Here is a 14,417-nt window from a genome sequence, read left to right on the forward strand (position 1 = left end):
AAGGGGGGAAAAAGAAAAAAACCGTGCAAAGAACATTTAGCGCTGACAGACGAGGAAGCACAGGTGCCAAGTGGGCTGTTTCTCCTTCGTGGGTCTGAATCAATTCAGCGTCCTATTTTCTTTAAAACCCATGCATATGTGTGTAACCCCCAGACACAAGATCAAAAGAGGCCAACCTGACTCAATTAGGTTTCATTCTTTTGTCAGAACTGGTGTGCAGATATGGCTAACAATAAATCTGAGAGGTTTCTTACAGCCCCAGGAGCATGAATAGTTATAACCCAGATTTGTACCAGGCTGAATATGAGAGATTTATGAAACTTTGAGAGTATAAAGTAGGCCAGGTTCCTGGCCCTCCTCCATATCACCACCCTAAACCTGATGTGCGGCATGACAATTATTTTGAGAATTGCAGTTTCACCTGCAGACATACCAGTGGTGCTGGTTGTGGGCGGGGAGAGGCAGAAACAGGCCCAAGCAGGAGCGCAGTCTCTCCTTCAGGAAAATGACTTGCTGGAACCCGGCGGTGCAGCTGCGTCCCCCCGTGGGCCCGCATAGAGCCGCTCAGCGCGTCAGTCATGGGCGCCTGCTCCACTGGCCCTGCTGCTGCTCTGTACAGGTCCCCGCTGTCGCGTTCCGTCCAACTGCTGTGAAGCGGGAGTCAGTGGAGCAGGTACCAAACCCCGGACGTGGCCGGAGGGAGTCCTGACCTGCTTGTCCTGAGCCTGGTTTACCTTTCCCGCAGCGCCTCTCCAGGGATATCCCACCTCCCGCCAGAGCCCCTGTTCGCAGTGGGCAGGTCCTGGGAGTCCACGCGCCGCTGCACAGCAGCACACAGCTCATTCAGTGACTCAGATATGGATTTCAACTTCCATGCCGGCTAGTTGTGGCCTTCATTCTTTTGTGCTTTTCAGGAGTAAAGCTTACTAGTTAAGACAGCAGTATTGCCTTTTTTTAGGGAAGAGAGTGGGGAATCAAAATCAGGCACTTTGGGGTCAAGCACACATACACCTCAGGAATCCTGGGCATTGAAGATGGTGGTTCCAGTTGAATATGTGGAGACAGTGCCCTGCACCTGGATCCGGCGTCTGAGCTGCATAATGAGTGACAGCTTGTCAGGCAGGTGAGGCTTCCAAGTCTGCAGTTTGGGGACAGTAAGACCTCCAGCTACTTAACTCTCTGAGCTCAGTTTTAATGTTTGTAAAATAAGAATATTTTTTCCCAAACTCGCACACATGCCTAAATCACCCTCACTGAGCTGCCCGCATAGCCCTTGGTGCACTGTGAGCCTTGAGTGAAACACTGTTGTTATTTTTAGAGGACACAAAGCTGAGAAAGCATCAAGGCAAGACAGGATGGTCTAAGGGTGATGGGCCAGGAGAAGGCGGGAATACTCAGAAAACACATCTCGGTGACTGACAAGGGTTGGATCCCAAGAAAATCTAGAAAAGGGGGCCTGGGCTCTCTTGTGGAGTTGGGAGGTAAGAGCTATGCCGTATGGACTCGTATCTGGACTCAAGAAAAGGAGAGCTGAGATGGTGTCAGTCTCGGCCTGTGCGAGGCTGCCCTCCTGCTTGGTCCTGCGGGGCACACAGCACGCCTGGGATCGTTTGCAGGTCTCTGCCCAACACCTCTGGTAGTTGCAGGAGGAAATTATAAATGGCGGTCAAGTTGGTGATTTGAAGGCAGGCAAGTATGGCACTCCCTCTAACCTGTCCCACTGCAGGGGGTGGGGGTGGCTCCTCTCTGAAGAGCCTCTGACTAGGGGCGCCTGTGGGAACGAGGTACTCACCCTTACACACTGTCGGTGGGAATAAAAAATAGTGCCACCCTATGGAGGACAGCTTGGCAATATTTAAACAAATGTGCGGGTGGGATATTGTTGATCTCAGTGCCAGTTTTGAGAATGTATCCTGCCATATGCATGTGTGTTCTCAAAAGGACACGTATACAAGGTTATTAATTAAAGCAGTTTGTTCTAGCAACACGGGAAACAACCCTTATCCAGTGAGACGGTGTATTTATGCAATGGGATTTCTGCAGCTGTAGCAAGAAACAGGGTTTCTTTCCCTGAATTAATGTGAGAAGATCTCCAAGAGATATGGATCAGGTGAAAAGAGTGGGCATCAGAATGGATTTACAATATGCCATATTCATTTCAATGATAAAAAGTATTAAGAAATACTATTAATTTGCCTGTGTGTACAGAAAGGAGATAGAAGGATCTGTAAGAAACATGTAGCCGTGGACCCCATGAGTGATGGTGGTAAGAACTGAGCAGACAGCGGGGGCCGTTCCAAAGTACACCTTCCGTACTGTTCTGTTTATGTAACAGCGTGGGTGCACGTACCTACCAATAAACAAAACATTTTTAAAAGTTTAAAGAGAGACCCCAGAGAAGGCTGTTTCTGATGGTGGCCCGGAGAGCCCAGTTCACTCCCACACGGCGAGGGAGCCGATATACCCAGAGTCGCAGCCCAGACCTGCTGACCGGGGACAGCAGCTGCAGGGCCGTGAACTGACAGACCTCACTTACACGGCAGCTTTGACGAAGCCCCAGAGGCTGGGCGTAGACAGCGTTGGAGTAACAAACTCCTGGGGGCTGCAGTCCTGAGGGTCCCGCACTTCTGTAGCTTCTACCTCCAGGAAGGCACCAGGTTCTCATGGAGAAGCTCCAAGAGAGAGACTCTAATGGTTCTGGCAGCACAAGGGAGGAGTAACCCTGGGAAATGTGCCCAGACTGTTCAACTTAACACAGGGGAAGAGGTGCTAGAGCCCATCTTGTCTGCAGGAAAGGCACTCTCCCCCTCCAGCCCCCTCTAGCCTCCCCGTCTAACTCAAGGACACTTGGAGGTCCAGTGCAGAGACACAAGTCCAGTGGAAGCCTGGGGTGGAATCCCGGGATCATAGAACTCATCCTCTCCCCACACCGTCCGCCGCACTGACAGAGCCAAGTAGAGAAAGATAAGATCATAGCTAAAAGAACTACGAGGTGCGGACTCCGTGGGGAGGAGCATCTGGGGAAGCACAAAGCCAGCAGGGAGAGAGAAAAGAACAGGAGAAGAATTGGAAGCTTAGAGCACCTGCCTTACAGCAAACATAAAACATGGTTAAACTTGTAGCCAGATTAACAGAAGTCCTCCCACTAAAGGCCCGTTTACCTTAGTTCCTATTACTTGAAACATCATGTCAGCTTTCAATTAAAATTCACAAGTCATACCAGAAGGCATAACAAAAACTAAGGGACTTCATCACCAGCAGATCTACCCTCAAGAAATGCCCAAATAAGTGTTTCTGGGATAAGAATATGATATAGATCTGCAAGATCAGGAACTCAGATCTACATAAAGACAGGAAAAGTGTTGGGGAAGAAATAGGTGATGGTAAAATAAAACACTTTGTATCTTTAACTGAGTTAAAGATTTTGTTTAAAGTGACAATAACAAATGTTAGGTGATGATAGCATGCAAATAAGTGAAATGAATGAAGCCATTGTCATAACAGGTGGGAGGGCGGAACTGGGAATACCTAGTTAAAAAATACCTGCCCTGTCTGGATAATTGCATAATGATAAATGCATCAGTTAACCACAAAACATAATAATTCTAAATGTGTATATGCCCCAAACCAGACGGTAAAATACGTGAAGTAAAAATGTGTACACCTGAAAGTAGAAATAAATGAATCTACTGTGATGGTTAATGATTTCAACTCCTTTCTGTCAGTAATTGATCTATCCAGCATGCCAACACCAGTAATGTTGTAGCTGATCTGTGCAGCGCAATCAATCAACTTGACCTAATTGGCATTTATAGAACATGATATTGCACACCACCACCAGAATGCACGTACTGGGACATAAAACATACCAGGAAAATGGGGATAAACAAGGTGGCAAAGGAGTGGGCTAGAAACACTGTGAACACACTCACTCTCCTGGGCATCACCTTGTTCCCCAAACGTCCATTGGGTCCTTCTGTATACCAAGTGCCATGCTGACTGAAGAGAGGCAGCTGGAGGCCGCAGTTCCGTAGGGCAGGGAGAGCAGGAAACAGCATAAGGAAATGCAAGCAGGCAGACAGTAAGCGCATGGATGTGCGTTAAGGGTAGGACGGCTGTTATACAAACACAAGCAGAAAATAGCAAGTGTTCACAAGGATGTGGAAAGTTGGGACCCTTGGGCATTGCTGATGCGAATGTGAAATGATGCAGCCACTGTGGAAGACAGTTTAGAAGTTCCTCAGATACATTAAACATAGAATTACCAAATAGTCCAGCAGTTTCACTACTGGTTATACACCCAAAAGATAGAATGCAGGGTCTAAAACAGGTATTCATACACCAGTGTTCATAGAAACATTATTTACAATATCCAAAAGGCAGAAATGATCCACCTGCCCATCAGTGAAGGAACTGATAACCAAATTCTGGTATATGCATTCAATGGGATATTACTTAGCCTTCAAAATTAAGGAAATTCTGACACATTCAACATGCATGAACCTTGAAGACCTTATGCTAGCTGAAATTAGCCAGTCACGAAAGAATGAATAGTGTGTGTGCTTCTATAAGGGCCTCATAACTCATGTGAGGTATTTATAGCTGTCAAATTCAAAGAGAAAATAGAATGGTCAGGGTCTAGAGGAAGAAGAAAATGGAGAATTATTGCTTAATGGGTAGAGTTTCATTTTGGGAAGTTGAAAAACTTCTGGTGATGGATAGTGATACTGCAGTAAAAAAAAAAGGTAAAGGGGTGGAAAAATAAATACCGTGCAAACACTAATCAACAGAAGGCTTCAATGACCATATTAATGTAAGTCAAATTAGACTTCATGGCAAATAAAATTATCAGAGACAGAGGAGAAATTACACAGCAACAGGACCATCTAAAGGCCAAAAGACACAGCAGTCTGAAATGCATGATCACCTAAAAATAAAGTAGAAAGTATGTGCAGCAAAAGCAGACAGACTGAAAGGAGTAGACAAACTCACAATGACACTTGGAGACTTCAACCCCCCTCTCTCAGTAATTGCTAGAAATTGGTATAGAAAATCAGCAAGGGTGTAGAAGGACTTCATGTCCTTATTAACCAGTTAAATCTAATTTATATTGACAGAATTCTCCATCTACTTGTGGCAGAGTACACATTCTTTTTCAAATACTCCTGTACCACTCACCCAGGTAGACTACAACCTGGATATAAAGTAAACATTAAAAATGTAGAAAGACTGAAATCATGCAAAATCTATTCTCTGACCAAAAAGAAATTAGGCTAAAAATCAAATAGAGAATGATAGTAGTAATATCTCCTAACATGTGGAAATTAAACAGTATTCTTACAAATAATTCATTGATCAAAGAGGAATTCTCAAGGAAAATTAGAAACTATTTTGAACTGAACAAAAATTTTTAAAAAATCAAATACTTGTGCGATGCAGCAAAAGCAGTGTTTAGATGGAAACATAACATTAATAGTTCTATCAGAAAAGTAAAACTCCTGAAAACAATCCCATTTACAATTGCATCCATAAGAATAAAATACCTAGGAATAAATTTAACCAAGGAGGTGAAAGGTCTATATACTGAAAACTGTAAGACACTGATGAAAGAAATTGAAGAAGACACAAATAAATGGGAAGATATTCTGCGCTCAAGGACGGGAAGAATTAATGTTTTAAAATGTCCATACAACCCCAGACAATTTACAGATTCAAACAATTGCTATAAAAATTTCAGTGGATCCATAAAAGACCCTGGAAGTTCAAAGCTATTCTGAAAAAGAAGACTAAGGCTGGAAGCATCACACACCCTGATTTCAAACCAACCTGTAATAATGGAAACAGTGTGGTATTGGCATACAAACAGACACACTGGTCTATGACACAGAACAGAAAGCCCAGAAATAAACCCACACATAAATGGTCAATTTATTTATGACAAAGGAAGCAAGAATATGCAATGCGAAAGGGCAGTCACTTCAGTAAATGGTGTTTAGGAAAATTGGGGTGCTACATGCAAAAGAATGAAACAGGGCCACTGTCTTACACCACATGCAAAAACTAACTCAAAATGGATTAAAGACGAATGTTAAGACCTGAAACCATGAAACTCTTAGAAGAAGACATAGAGGATACACTCCCTGACATGGATTTTGGCAAGACTTTTTGGATTTGATGCCAAAAGCAAAGGCAACAAAAGAAACCAAGTGGAACTCCATCAAACTCAATAGCTTCTGCACAGAAGAAAAGCAGCAACGAAATGAAAAGGCAACCTACCGAAGGTAACAAAATATTTGCAAACCACAGATCGGATAGGTGGCTGATACACAAAAATATATAGAACTCACACAACTCGAGGGGGGAAGATATGATTTAAAAAAATAGGCAGACAATCAGAGTAGATGTTTTTCCAAAGAAGACATTCAGGTGGCCAACAGGCACATGAAAAGATGCTCAGTATCACTAATCAGGGAAACGCAAATCAAAGCCGCAGTAAGATATCGCCGCACACCAGTCAGAATGGCTAGTATCACAAACACAAGAAATGACAGGTGTTGAGGAAGATGTGGAGAAAAGGGAACCCTCATGTGCTGTTGGTAGGAATGTGAATTTGTGTGGCCACTATGGAAAATGGTATGGAGGTTTCTTATGAAATTAAGCATACATTTATCATATGACCCAACAATCACACTTGTAGCTGTTTGCACAAGTTAACTAACAATTCAGTTCACACAAATGCTTACAGTATCCTACTCATAATCACCGTCATCTGCAAACAGCTAACCATCCTCCAACTAGTGACTGGGAGAGCAAACAGTGATATATTCATACCATGACTACTACACAGTAATCCAAAGGAATAGACTATTGATACACAACATAACTGGGATGACTCTCAGAGACGTCATGATAAGGAAACCAGTCTCAAAATGTTAACGTATTGTACAATGTCATTTACATGACAGTCTCAGAAAGATGAAACTATAGTGACAGGAAACAGATTGGTAGTTAGGCGGGGAAAGGAGCTGTGACCTCCAAGAGCGGCACAACGGAGTTTTCTGGGTGTTGGAACTGTTTGTATCCTGATTATTGTGTTTCTATGAATCTATAATTGTCACAGTAAAAGTCTATTTTGTATACTAATTTAAAAAGAGCCCTTTATCTGTTAGTAGTTTAGTTCAAATTAATAGGTGTTTATCAAGCACCTAGACTCTCCTTATGTCATTGGGTCCAAATTATCCTTGCTGCATCCCCTGAGGAGCCCTTGGTCTGACAGATTTTGTATTCAAGCGAGAGCAGATGCTTCCAGAGGCCTTGTGAGGTGGGAGGGATGGTGTTACTCCAAAGCTCTGGGAACGGAGTGTGCAAAGGCCCAGCAAGTGGCAGAGAAAGTCCTCTAGACCAGGCTCTGTCCTTCTGGACCCAGTCCTTTTCCACCTCCGACAGGGGCCCCTCTCTGGGGCTGCAGATGGTATCCAGGGAGCAGGTACTGTAGCCTGGAGTTGATTAGAATGTGAGGATGATAGATCTAGACTAACTAAGGTAAAGGGTCCTTAATTGGGTAATGGCTGAGCTATGAAGGTCACATGAATGCCTGTCAGGTTCCTGTCAGGAAGTATAAGGTTGCAGCTGACAGAGACTCAAGCAAAAAACAGATGAAGGAACCTGTAAGAGCTGGTTTTAGGCTCAGCTTTGTCATGTAAAACTTCATAGCCTGCTACTCTGAGACTTAACACCTCCCATCTTCCCCTGTCCATCAGAAAAAGGGGATAACAATACCTGACTTGGAAGTCGTTGTGAAGATTAAATTAAATGGGATAACTTATCAAAAACATGCTACTAAGGCCCTGAGCCTTTAGCGAGCCTTCAATTAGTGGCGGCCTCTTGTCTTACTTTATTGAATGATACTTGTGATCAGCAAGAACTTCTCCGACTCGTCTTGATCCTTTCTAGTAGTGCCCATTTAAGAGTGGTCATTGGTGCCCAAGGTCGGGGCAGCAGAAAGGGGGAACAGACGTTCGTTGCCCCAACCCGTGTGCTGCGCTGTATCGACCAGCTTGTTTCAGCTTCCAGGCAGCTGCACAAGGCATAGGTTACTAGACTCATTCTATAGCTGCATGATTTTTAGTCCTGAGCTAACATTTTTCTTTGGAAACAATGACCAGGTGGGAGCACCTACACAATCACATTTTTCCTCCCTTGGGCTTGCATAAGCCATTTTCCGTTTGCCTCCTGTGTAGGAGACTTCTGATTTATGCGCTTCAGCTCAGGATTTCTGACTCAGTTCAGAGTCCGTGTGTTTCTCCCGATGCCGTGCACATGTGACCCACTCAGTGGCCATCTTTCAGATGGATGCAACTATTCATTTGCTGAGCAAAGACAATCTGTAAGGATGTAGGGAGACCATTTCAGTGCTGACCCATTGGAATCTGGCATGTGATCTGTCATTACCAGTGCATAATTCAACCAACATGTCATTCGTCTGTGTTCTCTGCAATTCTCCTGCAGAAGACTGGCGAGGAAGAGCAAGGCCTCTCGCAGCTGCTATGACGCTCCAAACTGGAAAATTCAAAGAGGCTCTTGGGTAGTTATGCTTCTGTTTGAGCAGGTTATACTTTTTCATTAGGTTGAGCATCCATTATTTTATGTGATACCATACTTTTATATTTTTCTTACTGTAGCATAAAAGAGTGTAGAGCTTTCCATCTGTTTTTGTTAGCAGCCCTAATAAATTTGGCCCAAAATGAGAAGTTCAGGGTGACACACAGAAAACCATAAAAGCTATATTCCACCAGTTCTAACAGTAAAACACGATGACTCTCAGTGCAAGCAACGAATTGTTTCTGCTTGTCACATCGGTCCCTGGATTTCTTGTTTGATGTTGGCATTGAAAACATTGGATAGCCTCATCCCTTTGGCTTCAGATTTGGGGGAGGCATTTCCATCTCTTTGCTAGACTGGTGCCTGGCAAAAATATTTAGTCTTTGTAAAAAAAAAAATATTGACTGTGGACAGTGTGATACAATAGCAAGAGCACACACTTAGGCTCCATTGGGGCCCCAAGGTGATGAGATGTCACCCTGTTACTTGTGCGTAACTTTGGAATAACCATTGTAATTGTTTCTGTGTTTCTATTTCCACAAGCACAAAATGGGAGTGTGCAGGCCCATCTTTTCAGGACTGTGAAGATTAAAATTTAATTTCATCAAAATTAAAACCTTTTGTGCTTTAAAGGACATTATCAATGAAGTGAAAACACAACCTATAGAATGGGTTAAAATATTTGCATATAATATACCAGATAAAAGTTTAACATCAAGAATATATAACAAACTCTTACAACTAAACAACAAAAAGATAAACTCAGTGAAAAATTGGGCAAAGGACTTCAATAGACACTTCTTTACAAAAAATATATAAATATTTTTGTATAGTTTAAATACAGTAAGCACATGAAAGGATGTTCAACATCATTGGTCACTAAGGAAATGCAAATCAAAACCACCATAAGTTACCATTTCACACCCATCAGGATGTCTGCAATCCAAAAAATGGGAATTAACAAGTGTTGGTGAGGGTTGTAAAGAAATAGGAGGCCTCAGACATTCCTAGTAAAATAGAGAAACTGTTGTAGGAAATAGTTTGGCAGTTCCTCACAAATTTAAACAGAGTTATCACTGACCAGCGATTGCCACATACAGCAACTCCACTGTAGTATGTACAGTACCCAAGAGAAATGAAAATGTATCCACAGACACACACACAAAAAACCTTGAATGTGAGTTTTCATGGCACAATTATTCCTAACAGCCAGCAAGTGGAAACTTCCCAAATGTTCATCAACTGATGAATGAATAAAAAGTGGAACATCCATATAATGGAATATTATTGATCAATAAAAAGGAATGAAGTAGTGACACATGCTACAGCATGGATGAAACTTGAAGACTTATGTTCAATGAAACAGCAGGCGCAGAGGACCACACACTGTATGGTTTCATTTATGTGAAATGTCCCAAGTAGACAAATCCATAGAGACGGAAAGGAGATTGGTATTTGCCTAGTGATGGGGAGGTTTGGAAGTGACTGCTACTGGGAGCTGGGTTTCTTTTGGGGATGCTGAAAAAGTTTTCGGGGAACTGTGCTGAGGTTGCATCCACCTGTGGGGATTCTAAAACCAGCAAATACTACATTTAACTAGGGGCACTTTATGGTATGTGAATTATATCTCAACAAAGGTGTTAAAACAGAAGAAGAGGGAGAGGACATGGTGGGGGGGGTGGCAAGAAGGGAAGAGGACCCAGGTTGATGCCGGCCCTGGAGACCACAGGCTCCAGGCAGTGCCCTCGGGCGCTCATCTCCAGGACCTCCTGTGCACCTGCAGCGGCCGTTCCTCTTTGCTTTCTCACCACCTCAACAAGGGGATGTGTGAGGAAATCCAGAGTGTGCTTCCTGTGAGGCAGGGCCATTGGTTGACATTTCATTTCAAGATGCATCTGCAAAGCCATTAATTAGATCCGCCTGGGCCCCCTGGGAGCCCCTCTGGCCTTCCCAAGGCCGCTCTTAGCTTGTTTTCAGCTCTCTCGGGTGCCTGACCTAATATTTCCTCTCTCCTGATTGGTACACCCCTAATCAAGCTCATCTTGGTCAGTGTTTAGTTTTTACTCTTATATTTTAGCAGCAAATACATTTATTCAATTTTAACAAACCCCTGAGTGACAAAATATGGAACTTTACTGATAAGGTTGTAAATTTAAGTACACAAACTGCAGGAACAGACAAGATGATGTTTCTCATGAAGAAACATATTTGATATTAGAAAAGATGTGTTAATTTTGTGGTTTAAGTAGTACCTATTTCAGTAAGCCTTTGCAAATGTATATTACATTTTTAGGGGGAGGCTCTGTTACCAGAAATTCCTAAGTTTCCTGGGTCCTGGTGTATTCAATTGGGTGGCTTTATTATAGCTTCGCTGTGACCTTTTCTGTCCTCATTTTATATATAATATGATTTACAGTGCAGGCACACGGACTTGCTAAAGAGACACTTTCCAGCCATTTTGGGAGGCAATTAGGGGTTATCTTTGAGGCTATGTCACATTTAGTTATTCAGTTATAATCTTTTTGGTTTAAGCATTCAACCAAATGACTTTTTAATATTTCTGAAGTTTTATCTTTTTAAAATATTCTTGTAATCAAACAGTTGAAAATTTCACCCTATAAATAGTGTGTGACACTTTTGAGAACACTTTCACACACGTGGGCCATCCACCCTCTTGTCCGAGGGCCTCTGGGAGGGGTGGAGTGGGTCTCATACCTGGGCCCTTCTGCCCTCCTCTTCCTCGTCTGACTCAGGGGCTGGGCTGACCACTTGAGCCGCCTGCTCCTGGCCATCCTGCTGGTCTATGGCTGTGCAGGGCTCCCAGCTGGGGAGCAGTAGGAAATATTTGAAGGAGAGGGCAATTAAAAAATGATTTTCAATATCTAGTGCCTGGATTGGGACTGTGGATAAAGTGAAGGTTCCTGTGGCCAGGATTCTCACCTGGCCCTGGTCGGCCAGCTCACTACACACGTGTGGCCAACACGTTGCTATTGACTATGTAGAAAGAGCTCGGCCCGGTGCTCTGGGTGACAGGGTGGCACAGCTCTAGGAGGGCAGAGACTGGACTAGTGGCAGCTCCGAGGACAGAGACTGAGATGGCTGTGGGGACGGAGAGGCCCAGAGGCAAGAGACTGGCTTGCTGAACGCAGACTCGCTCTGAGTGGACGGATTCGAATGATTGACCTGCCACCATGGGAATAAAGTTGGTATAAACCGTTTCACCCAAAGAACATTCCACTGTCATTTTCAGTCTCATTGAATCCATAATGAACTTGCCTCGGGCTGGAACCCATTGGTAAGGCAGGGACACTTAACAATTTTATCTCCTTCCTTCCTCCTACCAGCAAGTACATTCTTAAGCACCTCTGCTGCCAGGCAAGGGAATCACTGGGCCTCCCACATGAAGCCTCAGCCTGCAGCAGGCGCACCAGCAGGGGCCAGGGACTGGCTCTCCCCAGCAAAAGCCTGGACCCTTCCAGCTTCCCGCAAACAGGCTCTGCAGCTACAACCCTGCTCTGTCCTTTGAACTTAACTTCAGCCCTGGGGCTCCCTAAGAGCCCTGACTGTGGCTCCTGATGCCCCCACATGGGGACCTCCTTGCTTGGGCCTCAGCCCAGCTCCCACCTCCACACCCACCCTGGCCTCCCCGAGGGGGATGCTTCCAGATCACTTGTACAACTGGCTGAAAGTGCACATGTCTCACCAAGGGGTTTCAGCCTCAGGCAAGTTCACTCTGGATTCGGTGAGACCGAAAAATGACAAAGGAATGTTCTTGGGGTGAAGGGGTTTATGCCCAGCTTTATTCCCACAGTGGTGGGTCAAGTGCTAGAATTCCGTCCACCTCAGCGTGGGTCTGCGTGCAGCAAGTGGTCTCTGTCTATGGGCCTCTCCGTCCCCACAGCCGTCTCGGTCTCTGTCCTTGGTGCTGCCACTGGTCCAGTCTCTGCCCTCCTGCAGCCGTGCAGCCCACAGCCCTGGGTGAGCTCTTTATACAGAGTCAGTAAGAACATATTGCCCACATGTGTGCAATGAGCAAGCTGACCAGGGCCAGGTGAGACTCCTGGCCGAAGGAATTTCCATTTTCTCTACAGCGTGTTACTGGCTGCAGCACACACCTAATACTTAGGATTTCTGCAGCTGAGTACTAGGAATCTGCATTTCCCCAAGCTCACTGGTAACATTATAGTTGGAGAACTACTGCTTAGGCAGGAAAGAAAAAAGACAAAAACAAATAGAAAAACTGCTTAAAAGTCTGTTATGGGGAATGCATAGTTCTTTCTCTTCAATGCAGCTCCAGAAATTACAATTTATTTAGTACTGATACATCCTGGTGCTTGAGATGTGTGCACTCATTTAATCCTCACTATATCCCTGGAGGGATGGGTTGGCCCTGCACCCACGCCAACATGCAGTGAGCTGCAAACCACGCTCAGCCAAGGTGCGCAGGAGGCCAGAACTCTACCCAGAATACGTTTCTCCACAGATCCATAAAGGCACAAAGAGAGGCCAGGTAATATTTGATCATTACCTGGAGCTTTGACACACCAGTCAGCTGTGTGTGTGTGTGTGTGCATGTGTGTGTGTGTGTGTGTGTGTGTGTGTGTTTAGAAACCCATTTTTCCTAAATTGGTTAGGCCTAAATAGCTTCAGTTCAAAAAAGACTGTCAGACCTGCTGCTCTGTCTGTGGCTTTCCCACAACACCCCCACACCCTCTCCTGCCAGACCCGACCTCACTGAGGGGAGGAAAGTTGTAGGGTGGATACACAGAGCCAGGCATTAAGCTGGCCGAGTCAAGGCCTGACCGGGCCCTGCGCAGCCCAGCTGGAGGCAAGAGAGAGACTGCAGCAGGCCCCACGCTGCATGGAAGTGACTCCTGGCTCTGAGGATCTGAGCTGGAGACGGGGAGGACGGGCGCTGTATGCACACCGGAGGGCGACTCCCAGTGTGTGGGTGCTGCATCCGCGGGTGCCCGGGTTGCCAGCTGGATGCCTGCTCACTGCAGTCCCCCGGAATCCTGGTCAGGACTCAGGGCTCAGGGCCACTCTCCTGGAAGCCCTGATTCGTTTTGTCTGCAAGAGGTCCTGGGATTCCGCAAGAACCGGGCAGTTCTGTCATCGGGAAGATCTGGTTTGGGAATGGGGTGGGGCGGTTGATGAGGAAAAGAGCAGGGGGGTGCCTGAATCCCCAGGGCCCAGGGCCCCTTGGGACACCCCCAAGGACCCTGCTTCTCCCTTGTCCTTGCGCAGCTCCCCATACCTGTGGAGCCCCGTCCCTCCCACACAGTAGTGGGGGTGCTTAGATGCCTAGCAGAGCTCAGGGGCAGGGCAGAAATGCACACCCAGGAGGCTGGGGGGCTCAGGCAAGCTGGGGAGGGTGGGCTGGGGGAGCAAACACATCCACCTTGTTAGTAGCCAGCACCCCAGGAGGGCGGGAGGCAGGCCCGAGGCCAGGCGAGGCAGCTGGGTGACCTGGCCCCCGTGTGGCCCTGTGTGCGAGGGCTGTGCCAGCCTGGCATAGCTTCTTCCTGCCATCCAGTGAGCCTACCCTACCTCCCTAGGTCTGTGGGATGAATCCTCAGGAATATGAAGAATCACCCTGAAGTTTCAAGTACTCCGTCCCCAGCCCCAAACCTTTGGCAGCACTTTCTCTCCTGCCCTGCTGGGGGTGGGAAGAACTTGGTGACGTGTGTTCGGACACAGAGCTTGGCTTTTCCAGTCCCCTGAGGATCCTCTGCACCTTGGCCTCCCTTCCTCCCTCCAGAAGACACTAACCTGCCCCCTTCTTAAGGCCGTTTCAGGGACCTCATGCTGCTTGC

At 45.8% G+C, this 14,417-nt stretch overlaps 1 long non-coding RNA gene across 1 annotated transcript; it reads left to right on the plus strand.

The window, feature by feature from the left end:
• The first annotated feature begins 519 nt into the window (after positions 1 to 519).
• Positions 520 to 941, plus strand: LOC130684527 (uncharacterized). The gene is made up of 2 exons (XR_008998799.1): positions 520 to 673; positions 746 to 941. It is a non-coding gene; the product is annotated as an uncharacterized LOC130684527 (long non-coding RNA).
• Positions 942 to 14,417: the final 13,476 nt, after the last annotated feature.

The sequence above is a fragment of the Manis pentadactyla genome, chromosome 8 (genome assembly GCF_030020395.1).
Source record: "Manis pentadactyla isolate mManPen7 chromosome 8, mManPen7.hap1, whole genome shotgun sequence".
In the NCBI taxonomy this organism is placed as follows: domain Eukaryota; kingdom Metazoa; phylum Chordata; class Mammalia; order Pholidota; family Manidae; genus Manis; species Manis pentadactyla.